This window comes from Chelonoidis abingdonii, chromosome 26 (genome assembly GCF_003597395.2).
Source record: "Chelonoidis abingdonii isolate Lonesome George chromosome 26, CheloAbing_2.0, whole genome shotgun sequence".
Lineage (NCBI taxonomy): Eukaryota > Metazoa > Chordata > Testudines > Testudinidae > Chelonoidis > Chelonoidis abingdonii.
Genome location: NC_133794.1, coordinates 35,296 through 50,441, shown reverse-complemented (window position 1 = coordinate 50,441; position 15,146 = coordinate 35,296). Strand labels below are relative to the sequence as shown.

The window sequence follows — 15,146 nt, the reverse complement described above, 5'->3', positions numbered from 1 at the left end:
CACCGGCACAGTCCCTCTTCCCCCATAGGTTCCTGCCCCATGCTGGCTCGGTGGGGCAGGGCCCTGCTCCGGGGCCCTTTCTGTAACCCTGCTCAGGCACTGCCCCCGCGCCCATTGCCCGGGCCAGGTGCCCTCATGTGGTTCCTCTGGCTGCCCAGTTTCCTGGCCAGGGGGCGTGTGGAGTTGCCAGGCCTCCCCCTCTTCACTAAGCAGCAGTAAATGCTTTTGGGTGAGCTGCCTTCCCTCCAGCTCAAGTCCTCACAGCCTTAAAGAGCCAGGCCTCGGCTCTGACACTGCACCTGACTGGCCGCAGGAGGGGAGCCCAGATCAGGGGGAGGGGGGGCTCCCACTGCACTGCCGGGGGGAGCTAGAGAGACCCCTGCCCCCAGCGCCCGAGAGAACCTGGGAAGGGAGGAGCAGCAAGAACCTGAATTCAATCATTAACCTCATGGGGTCCAGTGGGCTAGAGCGGATGGTGCTGGGAGCCAGGACTCCTGGGTTCTACCTCCAGCTCTGAGTTGGGTAGGAAGAGCAGGATCTCAGGATTTGATTGTGGAATTAGGACTCCTGCCGCCACGGACTGAATGTGCCTGGGCTGTGGGTGCGTCCCAGCGGTGCTAGCGCTAACCTGTCTCTCCCCATGCAGGTGTGAGCCCGGAGACCCTCAGCAAGCTGATCCAGGATGCCAGCATCCAGCAGCAGAGAGACATCCCCCACAACATGGAGCTCCTGGACACTTCCCTCATGCCTGGGGTAAGGGACTGGGGCCAGGGGCCGGTAGCTGTACCCATGCCAGGGGGCAGATCTGTGCTGCACAGGGGAGCCCAGGCCATCCTGGGGGTGCCCCCCTATGGCAATGACCTACTCCCAGCACAGAGTGGCCTCTGTGCCTGTACAGTGGGGTGATGCCCTCCCCATATGAGGGTGGACTCCTGAGTCACTCCCCTCTGGGGTGACCTCTTCTGCCCCTGCAGAGGACCCTGGGGGTCAGGACCTCAGATCGCCAGGGAGCTGGAGCTGGTGACCACTGCGTGGGGTGGCCATGCGGCGAATTGGGGGAAGCGGCTCTGTCCTCCATCAGTCTCTCTCCCCTCCTCTCTCTCTCGCTCAGTGATCCATTCTGCTTCTTTTTCTCTGCTCTCCCTGCCAGCCCAGGCTGGTAGTGACTCAGGTAAGGCCGCGCTCTCCCTGTCTGCCCCCGATCAGGGCCCGGCTCCAGGCCACGCGCACCAAGCGCAATGCTTGGCGGCATTGCCACGGGGGGCTCTGTCGTTGCTAGGAGGGCGGCAGGCGGCTCCGGGGTGGACAACCTGCTGCAGACACACCTGTGGCAGGTCCACCGGAGCCGCGGGAACATTGGACCGTCCACAGAAACGCCTGGGCAGGTCCACCGGAGCCGCGGGACCGGCGAGAGCAGAGCGCCCCCTGTGGCGGTGCTGCTGTGCTTGGGCGGCGAAGATTGTTAGAGCCAGGCCTGTTCACCCATTCCCATCCACACCCCTCTCCCTGCTTGCCTCTCCCCCTCTTCCACTTACCCTTCCCTCAGAGCAAGGCAGCTGCAACCCGAGAGGAAGGTGCGGCTGGAGTCCCACATATCCACTCTCCCGCTGGACCCCCAGGCTCAAGGACATCATGGAAGTACCCAGCCATCTGCTTGCTGCTTTGGGTGGGGGTCACCACCTGGCAGCTGGGCCCAAGGGGGAGGGGTTGGTTTGGGATCAGCCATGTGTAGAGCCCTGCATACATCACGCACCATTTCTGCAGATAGTGATCCTGCTACTGCAGATACAATACAGGTCAAGTCTCTACTCCCCAGCAGTGCCTGGCCCGCGGTTTCCGGTTCATGCGCAGCCGGGGGGCGCAGCGCGCTCGGGGATCGCCAGCCAGCAGCCAGTGGCTGTCCGCACCCATTCGCCCACTGCACTGCTTCCTGTCCTGCAAGGTCAGAGCATGCACCAGCATCCCCACCAGCTCCTGGCGCCAGGCGTGACCCAATGGGTGGGGACCAGAATGTCCCGATTTTCATAGGGACAGTCCCCGATATTCAGGACCTTTTGCTTATTATGGGAAACCTATTACTCCCCACACTTTGTCCTGATTTTTTTCATTACTTGCTGTCTGAGTCACCATACAAGCGCCCACCCCTCCACCCGACTGTGATGCATATGGCTCTGCTGCTGTCGGCTCGTGTACCATCGCTCGTGACCCCCAGGAATGTCAATTGATGAGACAACCCTTCCCCCAGCCCCACCCCCTCCATGCTGCCCATTCTGGAGACCCCGCCCCACATTGCCCCTTCTTGAGACCCCACCCCCATGCTACCCCTTCTCCTCAAAGAACCTGCCCCTCCACGCTGCCCCTTAACCCCAGTCCCCACCCTCGCGCTGCCTCTTCCCTGCAAGACCCCCCTGCCCCCGCTAGCCTTGTGAACGCTTCTGCCTGCTGGCTGGTGAGGATGTGGGGATACAGGTAAAAGTACGGCTAGTGCAGTGGTCTCCAAAGTGGGGGAGCGCAAGAGGATCCTTGGGGGGTGCGCAGCAGGTGAGGTAGCGCTTTGGGTGGGATTCCGCATGGCTTTTTTTTTTTTTTTTTGCTTTGGCAAAAATGGGTGGAGCTAGCGCAGCAGCGGGGTGCGTGCTCAAATTTTTTTACTGATGTAGGTGGTGTGGCGATCAAAAAAGTTCGAGATCACTGGGCTCAGTGGCATCGCAGTCCTTAAGGTGCCTAACCTCCAGATGTGAGGAGCAGCTGTTTGGACATTCATCTGAAAGGACAACTCCTGCAGCACAGTACTGGTCACTGTTACGGAGTTTCTCGGGCGTTCCACCCGTGCACCCCTCTTCCTGGGACCCCACAGTGACTTTTATCCAGCCAGTAAAACAGAAGGTGTTATTGGACAACAGGAAATGCAGGTTACAGCAGAGCTTGCAGGCACAGTCAGGACCCTCCACCTGAGTCCTTCTGGGGATTCAGGGTGCTTGGATCCCAGCTAGGATACCCTGAATTCCGCCCACAGCCCCAAACCCAAACGTTCCTGCCTTTCCTCCCACCGGCCGTCTAACCGACTCATTTGTTCTCTTCCCCTCCGCCCAGGTCCCCTCCTCCCCCCTGCCGGGTCGGGTTACAGCCTGAGCACCTGTCCATCACCTAAAGTCCTCCCTGCTTTCCCGTTCCCCACACAGACAGCCCCTAACTCCATCACAGTCACTGACTGCCAGGGAGAGCGCCCCCTGCAAAGCCCCCCCCGCAGTACAGCGCCCCCTAGCACCGCACTGGGGCCAGCACTGACTGCCAGGGGAGAGCGCCCCTGCAAAGCCCCCCCCCCCGCAGTACAGCGCGCCCCCTAGCACCGCACTGGGCGCCAGCACTGACTGCTGCAGGGAGAGCGCCCCCTGCTACAGCCCTCTGCTCTGCTCCATGCAGTACAGCGCCCCCTAGTTGTCCGCACTGGCGGCCAGCACTGACTGCCAGGGAGATGCGCCCCCTGCAAAGCCCCCCCCGCAGTACATGCACCCCCTAGCACCGCGCACTGGGGCCAGCACTGACTGCCAGAGGAGAGCGCCCTTTAATAGATCCTGCTCAGCCCTCTGCCTGCTCCCTGCAGTACAGCGCCCCTAGTGCCGCACTGGGGCCAGCACTGACTGCCAGGGGAGAGCGCCCCCTGCAAAAGCCCCCCCTCTCCCTGCAGTACAGTGCCCCCTAGTGCTGCATGGGGCCTAGCACTGACTGCCAGGGGAGAGCGCCCCCTGCAAAGCCCCCTCCCTGCAGTACAGCGCCCCCTAGTGCCGCACTGGGAGCCAACAATCTGACAGCCAGGGGAGAGCGCCCCCTGCCAAAGCACCCCCCTCCCCTGCAGTACAGTGCCCCCTAGTGCTGCACTAGGGTCCAGAGCACCCTCTGCTGGCTCACTAGCACCCCCCGTACCCAGTGGCTTTTCCTTAGAGGTCTCCTATCTAAGCACTGCCTGGGCCCTAACCTGCTTAGCTTGTGAGAGGTGACATGGTCGCTCCTTCCCCCACGCTTGCTGTGGGCTGAAGCTCCTCATCCCTGCCTGTGGGGCATTCCTCGATGGGGTGAGGGGAGCACATTTAGTTGCCTTCAGCCTACTGGCTTGGGGCTCCTCCAGGCCAAGGATTAACTCCTGGCCCAAACTTCTGTCCCTGGTAGATCACAGGCAGGAGGGCTCCTAGGCCACTACTCCAGCGCTATGACGTTTTCCTCCTGTGGGATTTTGAGGCAGGCAGTTTGTGGTAGCCTCAATCCCATACCTAATCCAATCAGGGGCGCCCACCCCCCGCCAGCCGCAGCTCCTCAGGCCTTAAGCTTCCCTGTACAAGTCAACACAGCGGATTTATGTAAAAGCCCCTATTATGTGGCATTCGGCTGTATCATAGCCTGGGGTCCCCTGTGTGGCTGGGACACACCCCATGGGGCAAGAGGCAGGGCCTGGATCTTGCTGCAGCAGGGAAGGGGCACTGAGGGCAGCCTCCCCCGCACAAGTTAGGGGCCTGGATCCAGCTGCAGGAGGTCTCTGCCCTCCCCATAATGGTGGAGGGGTGGGGAAGTTCACAGCAGGGCACTGAGCAGCTGAGGGGGATGTGGGGAGATGGGGGGCATCACTGGAGGAGTCAGTGTGCTCTTTGCTGGCTCCCCATGCGCGACTCCTCAGAAAGGGGGCCCCAGGCTGCTCCCCCCAGGACTGTCAATCATTCAGTGAGGAGCTGTCCCAGCCCTGCCCCAATGGGGTCTGGCTTGGCCACCAGGTCCAAGGTTCCTCTGCTTGGTCCTGCTGACCTGTCCTCCCCCCTGCCCTCCCCCCAGGACATCATTGAGGACAGACTGGACAGGGAGCTGTGGCCTTCGTCTCAGACCTGGTCCCTTCACCAGCTCCCAGGCTGCTGTCAGGTAAGGCTGAGCCTGGCTGGGCTGTGGGGGGCAGAGCCCTGACATCCCCCCCCCCCAGGGGTGTAGGAGCCTGTGTGTCTGGGAGTGCGTGGCCAGGACCCTGCCCTCTACAGGGAGGGGTTGCCCAATAGACTGGAGCCCTGAACCCCTCTCACCATGTCTCCCGCCCCCCAGCAGTCCCTCAGCACACCCAGGGCCCAGGATGGAGGAAGGGACTGGCTGGGCTTTAGACAGCACCCCCAGCCCAGGGCAGATGCCACCCTCCCCTACTCCCTCTTGCCTGCTTTGGGTCTCCTGTCCCACTGCCTTGGCAGGGCCTGCCCCCCAGCCCCCCCAATCCTCCTCCAGGCCCTGCCCTTCCATCTGGCATTACCTCAGCGAGCCCCTGGTATCCACACTGCCCCTCTCTCCCCCAGTGCCTGCTTCGGGCAGTGCCCACCCCTCTGCCTGGCATTCCCTCAGCGAGCCCCTGGTATCCACACTGCCCCTCTCTCCCCCAGTGCCTGCTTCGGGCAGTGCCTACCCCTCCGCCTGGCATTCCCTCAGCGAGCCCCTGGTATCCACACTGCCCCTTTCTCCCCCCAGCGCCTGCTTTGGGCATTGGCACAAGAGCAAGCCAGCGGGCTGAATACTGGACAGGCCCACGCCTCATCATCTACTGCTGGGTGGGTGTCCGTGTCTGAGATGCGCTGCGCCTACGAAGTGACCCAGGCCAGCAAGGACAAGTGGGAGGTGGTGATCGGTGAGTGGGGCCAGTCCTGGGGGGAGGGCGGCTGGAATGCCCAGGTCAGGGACAGTCAGAACCCCTGGGAGGGGGAGACCCTAGAACTGCCTGCCCAGCACCCACAGGGCGCCCGAGCCACTGTCTGTCCTCCCGCACCTAGGGAGGCCTGGGAACAGATGTGCTTGCCCCACCTGCCCACAGCCCCACATGGCCTGTATCTAGCCACCAGATCGCCTGGCCTCTGGCTCCCCTGGGCTCCCCTAGCCCAGGGACCTTGTGTGGGGGCCCAGTAAGACACCCCAGTAACACCCATAAGGATATGACTCACCCCCTGCACACACCCCTCGGAGACCCAAGGGTGAGGAACGCTGTCAGCACGTGGATTGTTCCCTGGCCATGCAGGGTACAGCGGTACGAGGGGTGCAGTGCCAGGCTGCGGGGGGCAGGAGACAGCCCCTCCCCCCTGCACTAGAGCAGGGTCCAACTGCAAGGATGGGGGAGATGGTGATGCCAGCCTCATGCCTCCCCCACTGTGCCCACCACTGCCAACCACCTCTCTCCCCCCCAGGTTCCAGTCACATCCTGACCCCCAAGCGCTTCCTTGATGATGTCCAAACCCTCAACCAGCTGCCCCCGGAGGAGGCCTAGAAGCAGCCCCCTCCTCCCAGAGACTCTGCCCCCCACAGCTCGCTGCCCCCAGCTCCACCTGCTTTTCTCAAGAAGGCATCTTCCCCCCTACTCCTGGCTGCAGTGTCAGTTTTGGGGGGAGGGACAGGAGAGGGGCTGGGACTCCCAGGGTGCTTGGCTGTTAGGGCAGGGGGCAGGCCAGGCTCCCTCCCTCTGGCACAGCAGCTAGAGTTGTGGCCCTCTGTGCCCCATGGCCACCCTGCCTCCAATGGGGTAAGGGGACAGTCAGGCGCTGTTATCTACCAGCTTCAGCCATTCCAACCTCCCCTGCCTGGGACCCAAAGTACAGTCCCTCCCCCTCCCTCTCCTGTCACCCCTCTGTCAGCCGGGGCGGGGGAGGGCACAGAGGTTGCTACCAGCGTCTGACTTTGGGGGGGGATGTGATCCATCCACTGAGCTCCAGGCTGTGTCTGTCCAGTCTGCAAAGGGTTAAAGAGAACCCCCGCCCCATTCTGCCCCCATATCATGCCCCTTCACCACCTTGGGGTGCTGGCCCAGGCCTGGCTCCCTGCACGACTCCCACCACAGCCTGGCACCCTGGCCTCTCTCGGCTCCAGCAGCGGGGAGGGGTCCTAGGAGGGGTTGCAGTCAGAGTGCCCAAGTAAGTGGGGGTGGAGCCAGAACTGCATAGGAGGCGCGTCCAGGGTTGGTCCGCAGCAGGGCAGACCCAGGCTGCACCTAGGGCCCCGCAGGACTCAGGCTGGGCTCGTTGCCCCAACGGGCCTGGATCACACGCCCCTGCCCAGTGGCAGACACCTCCCCAGTGCTTTTCCCTGGGTATCAGAGCCACCCCCTGGGCACCTGGAGTCCCAGCTCCATCTGAGGCAGCCAGCTCCAGCCCCCTTGGGTCTGATCAAGCCCTGAGCCAAGCCTCAACCCCTGCATCCCACGGGCCCTAGTGGTCCCCTCCCTCTTGCCCGCCGGCAGGGCTGTGCTGGGGCAAGCGCTGGCAGGAGTGACCCCAGGTAAAGGCAGTGACCTCTGTGATGGAGTAGGGGCTGTCTGCATGGGGGATGGGAGAGCAGGGGATGTCTTTAGGTGACGGACAGGTGCTCAGGCTGTAACCCGACCCGGCAGGGGGGCGGGGGGGCACCTGGGCGGAGGAGGAGGGAACAAAGGTTTCGGCCGGTGGGAGGAAAGGCAGGACAGTTTGGGTTTGGGGCTGTGGGGCGGAATTCAGGGTATCCTAGCTGGGATCCAAGCACCCTGAACCCCCAGAAGGACTCAGTGGAGGGGTCCAGACTGTGCCTGCAAGCTCTGCTGTAACCTGTGTTCCTGTTGTCCAATAAACCTTCTGTCTTACTGGCTGGCTAAGTTTTAAACTGCTGGATAAAAGTCACTGTGGGTCCCAGGAGGGGTGCAGGGCTGAACCCAAGACTCGTGACAACCTCTTTACTTGGAGTGACCTCCGGGGGCCAGGGGAGACTTTTGTTGTTTGCAGCTCTCGAGCCCCCTGCCATTATCAAAAGTCAGTGCTGCCCTGCCCCAGCTACTGCCTGCGGGATGTGCCTGGGCAATGAGGTTGCGATGCCAAAGGCTGGCTGAGGTCTCGCTGCTGTTCACAGGCGGGGAAGGGAGGCACAGGGCGGGGCGTGTGGCTGAAGGCCTGGAGCGGGATCGTCCAGCTCCCCCTCCAGCCCACTGCAGTCAGGCCATCTGGCTCTAAGTCACCGGCAGCGGCCTCCCCGCACCCGGGAGCGGGATGGGGCAGTGGCTGCTCTTTCCTGTTGACAGCGGCTGGGGCAGCGTCTGCTCTGGCCTGATGGATGCCCCTGCATGGCTCAGCCCAGCGTGCCCCCACAGTTCCCCATTCTCACTGCCCCGACTCCGCCCTGTTCTGCTTCTCTCGTCCGTGTGCCAGAGGGATCAGCAGGGAGGCCCCAGGAGTCCCCACAGCCAGCTATACGGGTTCCCCATCAGTGTGGGGTTGGGCGGCACTCAGCAAGCCATCACCAAGGCCAGGCCCCAGGCTGGCCCTCCAGAGGGACCATACCCCACACCTGCCCCTCCTCGGAATAGCGCTGAGGTACCCGCCTGGGTCGCCAGCCCCTGCTCTACCATACAGACACGTCTGCTCAGATCTGGGACACGAAATGCCTCTTGCTCCTTAGGGCCTGGCCTTTGCTCCCCACCCACCTCCTCACTCTTCCCTCGCTAGAGCTGCCAGGTCCGCCACGGCTGGTGCTCGCCTGGCCCCAGCCTTGTTTCAGGGCCCCACGCTCTTTCGCCGCTGCAAACCTGCATCATGTAGCAGCTGCTGTAGGCTGTCACGCAGCAGGCAGGCTCCTCTCTGGCACCTCAGTACCTGTCCACAGCTGGGGCTGCAGTGGCTGTGTCCCCCCCACCCCCGTTGGAGGTGGAAAGGAGACAAGGAGGGCTGAAGCGAGCCCATTCTCCTAGCCTTCCCGCACCCCTGGTCCTCCACTCCCAGCCAGAACACTCACCCCTCGCCTGTAGTCACTGCGCATGGAGGCTAGTGCCATGCAGCTCTCTACCCTCCCCACCAGCTAGAGACAGTGAGAGACCAGTGCCAGGTCAAGGACTGCCCAGGTCTCAGAGGGACCTGGGGGATCCGGGCCCAGTAAGGGGCGACGCTGACAGGATCAGACCCATCACTCATTAGGGTTGGGTTGTCTATTCTCTCGCACGCGTCCTGGCCTGGCCGTCTGCCCTCTCTCACCATTCCTAGTGCCCTTAGCGCCGGGGCAGTCAAGCACGCCACACATGGTCACAACACCCACTGCATGAGAGGAGGCTCCAGGCATGTGAGCTGTACTGTCGCGCCAAGGAACCAAACCACTTTCCTGGTCCTGGTAAATTGGTGATGCACAGTCACTGAGTATGCTTTTGTTCCTGTGCCAGGGCCAGCGTGTGGGGGAAGGCAGCATTGCTATTTGCAGGTAGCTGGGGAGGGTGAGGGCTGGAGGATGACTTGGCCATACAAGCCAATGGGTTGGGCCTGGGCTGGGCCACGTTTGAGCGCAGGGATGGGTGGCTGGGCGCATCTGTTTGTGATCATCTGGGGCTGGCTCTACGGCCAGGTTTGCTAGCAAGCTCAAGCCCAGTGCCCCTGGCTGGTTCCGGGAGAGGGCAGCGGCTCTTGGCTGGGGAGAGGCAGAGGGAGAAAAATGACGAATCATAGATATCAGTAGTCAAATGCCTGCTCAAAGAGGATCCAATCCAACTAGATCATCCAGCCAGGGCTTTTGTCAAAGCCTGACATTAAAACTCTAAGGAAGGGAATTTCCCTACTTCCCTAAGGTACCCCATTCCATGGCTTCATCCAACCCCCTAGAGAAAGTGTTTCCTAATATCAATCTAAACCTCCCCCACTGCAACTTGAACTGTTACCCTTGTTCTGTCATCTGTACCACTGAGAATGTCTAGACATCTTTTGGAAATCCTTTCAGGTAGTTGAACCGCAGCTGTAAAATCCCTCATTATTCTCTTCTACAGACTAAATAATCCAGTTCCCTCACCTCCTCATAAGTCATGTGCCTCTGCCCCTAATCATTTTGTTGCCCTCCCGCTGGAACTCTTCCAATTTTTCCACATCTTCTCTAGGTGGGGCCCAAAATGACACAGTCCTCCAGATGAGACTTCACCAGTCGTCTGGATGGTTGACTGAGAGAGATCTGCTGGCAATGCCCCTACTTATAGATCCAAATGCTGTTAGCTGATCCAAATAACGGCACTCAGAGTGGAGTGACTCCCAATTGATTTGGAGACAGAAACTGGGCTGGACCAGGGGTCCCTGCCTCCCGCCCCTGATCTACCCTAGACCTATTCTCTCCAAGCTCAGCACAGAACCCAGGAGTCCTGCTCCCAGCCTCCCTGCTCTGCCCATCCTCTCCATCCTCTCAATTGCTGCTAAATAATGCACCGGCGGCCTGCTGGGGGAATGTGCCCGAAAAAGGTCAGTCCCTTCAGCACAGGCCTGTTTCCTGCCCCTGGGCCAGCTCCTTCTTCCTGCTGGCAAATGACACTGGGCCAGTGCTGTGGAAGGTGAAGACCTGGACCTCCCCTCTCCCGCCGCCCCGACGACCTCCGCGATACCCCTGCCTCAGACGGCCTCCGCCGACTAACACTCGGAGAGTTTGACCACGGGATTAGTCAATCCGCGCTGGGGCCAGCCCAATATGCTCGTTGCAGAGCTTTCGTCCTCGACCAGTGGGATTAGCCTCAATTAACAGCCATTGGATAATTGCTGCACAGCTGCCAAGTGGGTGGGCAGCAAGATGGGGACGCGAGAAATTAAAACGCTCCAGCAGAAGACATCGCCCAACTGGCTAGTTTATGGGGTGGGGAATGGGACAACGGCCCGGCAATCTGCACCATGAGATGGAAGGGGAGGGAGGTGGGCAGTGCTGCCAAGGATGAGAGGAAAGGGACACCAACAACATAGAATTCTGACTTGGAGATCTGAGAAAGGTGCAGTCATGGTGGCCTTGATGGTGATGAGAGGCTCCCCGGTCAGCCACAGCCAGCTGGACCACATATCGCCAGGCTGCGTCCAGGAAGAGGCTCACATAACTCCGTCTCGTCGGTCCATGCGTGGTCGGTGTAGCAGCACAAGCACGAAGGTACAGGCTGACCTCCGTTGGGGGGTGGGCGGAGGTAGAGAGAATGTCAGCCCAGCACAGGGGAGGGGCAGGCCTGCCCCCAAGGTGCGCACCACGAGATAGGCCGCAGGAACCTGGGGCAGCTACAGATCCGGGCTAGCTGCATCTCTTGGAGCACCCCATAACCTAGCAGAGCCAAAGCCCAGCTCATGGCAACCAACCCCTTCCCCATTCCGTGTGGCAGGTTATGTTCCTAGCCTGAGTCCCAGCCGGGGGAAGAGAAGAAGTCATTTCATAGCATGTAAAGCCATCCTGGGCTAGTGGCATTTAACAGCCTTTGCATTGTGCTGGGGCTTAGGAAGGGCAGATAGGTCTAGTGCCTTAGCCAGCAGTGGTTCTCAGCAGGTCCAGGGTGCCCACCAACAGGGCCAGCCATTAGCCTGCTGCACCCAGAAGCAAAGCTCCACTCCATGGGGTGGAAGTCAGGGTCTAGCCCCGCCAACCAGGGCTAAAGTGGCTGAGACTTCTCTTTCACAGGAAGCCTGTGCATAGGGCCCTGGGCAATTGCCCTGCTGCGACCCCCTAATGCTGGTCCTGGCTTTTTATATCAAAAAGCGTTGGTTGTGGTACAAAGTGGGCTGTGAAGTTTTTTAAACGAGGATGTTGTGGGGATTCAAGAGAAATGACTGAAGAACTTGGGAGCCACATCTGGATATTGGCATTTAGTTCTGGCCCCCACTACAGAAGGGATGTGGGCATATTAGAGATCAGGGAGGGGCGAGACAAGATTAGGGACCTGGCACATGACTTATGAAAGATTGAGGGTAATGGATATAGTCTGGCAAATGAACGAGCGAGGGGATTTGATAGCAGCCTTCAAACGTCACCTTTCAATAGGGGGTTTTAAAGAGAATGGAGTTAGGTCAGGGTGGGCAAAACTTTTGGCCTGAGGTTCCACATCAGGGAATAGAAATTGTTTGGTGGCCAACGAATGTTCCACAAAACTTGGGGTTGGGTGCAGGAGGGGATGAGGGCTGGGACTGGAGACATAGGCGGCGGGTTACTATTACATTTTGCGGTGCTCGGCTCAGGAATATTCAAGGGCCCAGTTGCCTGCTCAGCAATTTTTGAGCTGGGTCTCTCCCTGGCCCCTGCCTGGATCGGGCCGGCGGGTCCCCAACCCCCGCCCAGGTCCACCCGGAGCAGGTCCAGCCCCCTCCCCACCTCCCCTGCCATCGCCCCACCGCGCGTTCCTGCTGACAAAAAGCAGCGCAGCGTCTCTTCTGCCGCTCTGCTCTGCATAGAGCAGCTCCCGGCAGAACTGCTTGCTGCCCAGGGTCAGTGCCTGCCACCACCTACTGCAAGCAGCTGCCTTACGCGCCCTTCGCCCTAGCCTGAGCTCTCGCAAGGTCCCCAACCCTCACCCTAGCAGAGCCTCATCCGCATCTAATCCTCACCCTGCCAGAGCCCTGACCCTGCCCGAAAATCATGAACCTCTCATCCCCAGCCCCGCAGACCTCATCCTCACACCCTATCCTGCAGCCCAGCCCTTGAGCCCCTCCTACATCATGAATCCTCATCCTCAGCACGTCACCCCTGCCAACTCCCCCTATCCTTCAACTCCTCCTCAGACTGCACCTCTCACCCTTCTATCCCCAGCTTGCACCAACTCCATCCAAAGCTGCACCCACAACCACCCTGCACTCAGCCCAAACTCCATCCCAAAGCCTGCATCCTACACCTAGATCCCCAGCCAGGATCTGCCCCACCTCCCACTCCCAAGCCGCCCTCCAGAGCCTTAGCAGGTGGGGGCAGAGTTCGGGGGGGGAAGAGTTGGGAGGCAGGTTCTGAGCACCACCACATTTCTACAAAACTTGCACCCATGATGAGGTGAGACTTTTGGGGTGTAGGAGGGTGCTCAGTCTGGGATTGAGGGGTTTGGAGGAGGAGGAGGAGGGGGATACAGGCGGTGCAGGGAGATCCCAAGCATGGCAGGCTCTGAGTGGCACTTCCTCAACAGCTCCCAGAAGTACGTAGCATGTCCCTCTCTGGCTTTACACAGAGTGCGGCAGCTAGCTCTACACCCTGCCCCATTGCAGACCTGCCCCTGCAGCTCTTTGGAGTGCCAGAGGGGGCTAATGAAACATGTAGGAGCCAGACAGGGCCATGCTGCAGCTTCCAGGGGCCACATGGCAGCCCCAACCAGACCCAACTGGATCACCAGAGCAGGGCCCCTCCAGACCCACTTCCAGTAGAGCTCAGGTCTGCCTGGGCTGTAGTTTGCCCACCCTGACTAGGTTCTCAGTGTGGAAGATGACAGAAAAGAAGCAATGGTCTCACATTGCAGTCAGCGGAAGTCTGATTGGTATTAAGAAACACTATTCACTAGGAGGGTGGTGAAGGCACTGGAATGGGTTACTAGGAGAGGGTGGAATCTCATCTTAAAAGGTTAAGGCCAGCTTGACAAAGCCTGGCTGCTATGAATTTAAGTTGGTGTTGGTCCTGCTTGACGGCAGGGTTGGGCTAGAAATGACCTCTGAGATCACTTCCAGCCCTAATCTCGATGACTCCTGCCCTTAGAGGGTACCCAAGGACTGTAAGGGTGACCAGATGTCCCATTTTTGATCTTTTATTATATAGGTTCCTATACCACCACCCTCATCAGTTTTTCACATTTGCTATCTGCTCAACTTAAGGGCTGAATCATAGCCAGCACACAGCTGGCAGCATAGCCCATGAATGGGACAGATTGCACGCTCTGTTACCAAGTATCAGCACTTTGAGCTATATAGTTGTTTTGGCTCACAGAAGCACACAGGTATTGCTGTGAAGCTGTATGAAAGTTAAGCGGGGCTAGAAGCCTCCCGCTGAATATATTTGTAAAACTGCTAGCTTTCTACCGCCCTTCCACAAGTCTCAACTCAGTAGCGATGCCACTCACTTCAGAAGCTTGGCTGCTTTTAAGTTTTTCAACACCCATTACTCTATTTTCTCAGGAGAAGCTTCCACAGCAGCTAATCCCGCTTCCAGCCCCTAACCTCTGAGTAAGAGAGGCCAGCATTAAGTAAAACCAGACACCAGCTAAAGAATCCAGAACAACATCACATTATGTTTCTCAGGCTAATTTTAAAACAACCAAACCTGATCTACTCCACCATAACTCTCCCAAGTCTTACTGTACTCACACCTCACAGACAGTCCTTCTCTAGAGTTGTGGCAATCCTCCTGCCAGCCTCACCAGCCACAGTGCTCTGCTCATTAAGCAGAGGTCAGCCCTTTATGCACTTATTTAGCAGCAGGTGAGGGCAAATGCCTACTTTCTCTTAGAAAATCCTCCCTCCAATCTATTCCAAGTGTGCTTTTGACACTATATAGTTCATACCAGTTCCCTGATCATAGAATATCGGACTGGAAGAGAACCTTCAGGAGATCAATCTAGTCATCCCTGCTCAGGCAGGACAAATCCCACAGATTTTTTGCCCAGATTCCTAAATGGTACCTCCAGATTGAACTCAAACTGTGGGGGTAAACAATACTCAACCCTGAGCCTATCCCTCCCCTATTCCTAGGTGTGAACACAATTCCATTGGAGTGGCTGTGGCTGACTAAAGGCTCCTTATTCGGCTCAGACTGGGGGTCCTGTGCAGGGATGGGGCTCTCCTCCCATCGAATCAAGGACAAACACTGCATGGTTTAAGTTCTGGAAGTGGGTGCAAGCTGTCATTGCGGGTCTGGCCAATGGCAACAGGAGCTTCAAGAATGCTCAGTGAATATCTACAGGAGCTGTGTGGTGTATGCAGACAACACGGGACACCTTAATGCCAGCTTGGGTGGGCTTGGGTGTCCCTCGTTCAGTAGGGCTGTACTGGTCAGGGCCTGGATGGAGTCTGTGGTTTCCTAAAGAGCCCTGGTGGGTCCTATTGGCATCCCATGGGGGGGGGGGGGTGGGTCGGCGAGCCCGGAGCCGTGGTGGTGCAGGCAATTGTGATAGATTCCAAGGGATGGCAAGTCAATCCGGCAATCTGGCTATGACAGTCTGGCATCGCTGTGCCTCTGGGCTCACAATATCAGGCAGGCGTGATGCTCAGTTGGAAGAGCACTGGCAGATTCGAGTTCTCAGACCTGCTCTGTTCCTCTGCTGTGTGACTTAGGCAAGTTGCTTGTCCTCCGTTTCACCCACCCGGTGTCTGTTCCTGCCCAGACTGTGAAGCCCTGGGCAGGGAGGTTTCTTGCCTGTGCCTGTGATGTGCTGGCATGACGGGCTGTGT

At 59.3% G+C, this 15,146-nt stretch overlaps 1 long non-coding RNA gene across 1 annotated transcript; it reads left to right on the top strand.

The window, feature by feature from the left end:
* Nucleotides 1-5,572: 5,572 nt before the first annotated feature.
* LOC142045967 (uncharacterized) lies at nucleotides 5,573-6,365 on the top strand. The gene is made up of 2 exons (XR_012654883.1): nucleotides 5,573-5,647; nucleotides 6,198-6,365. It is a non-coding gene; the product is annotated as an uncharacterized LOC142045967 (long non-coding RNA).
* Nucleotides 6,366-15,146: the final 8,781 nt, after the last annotated feature.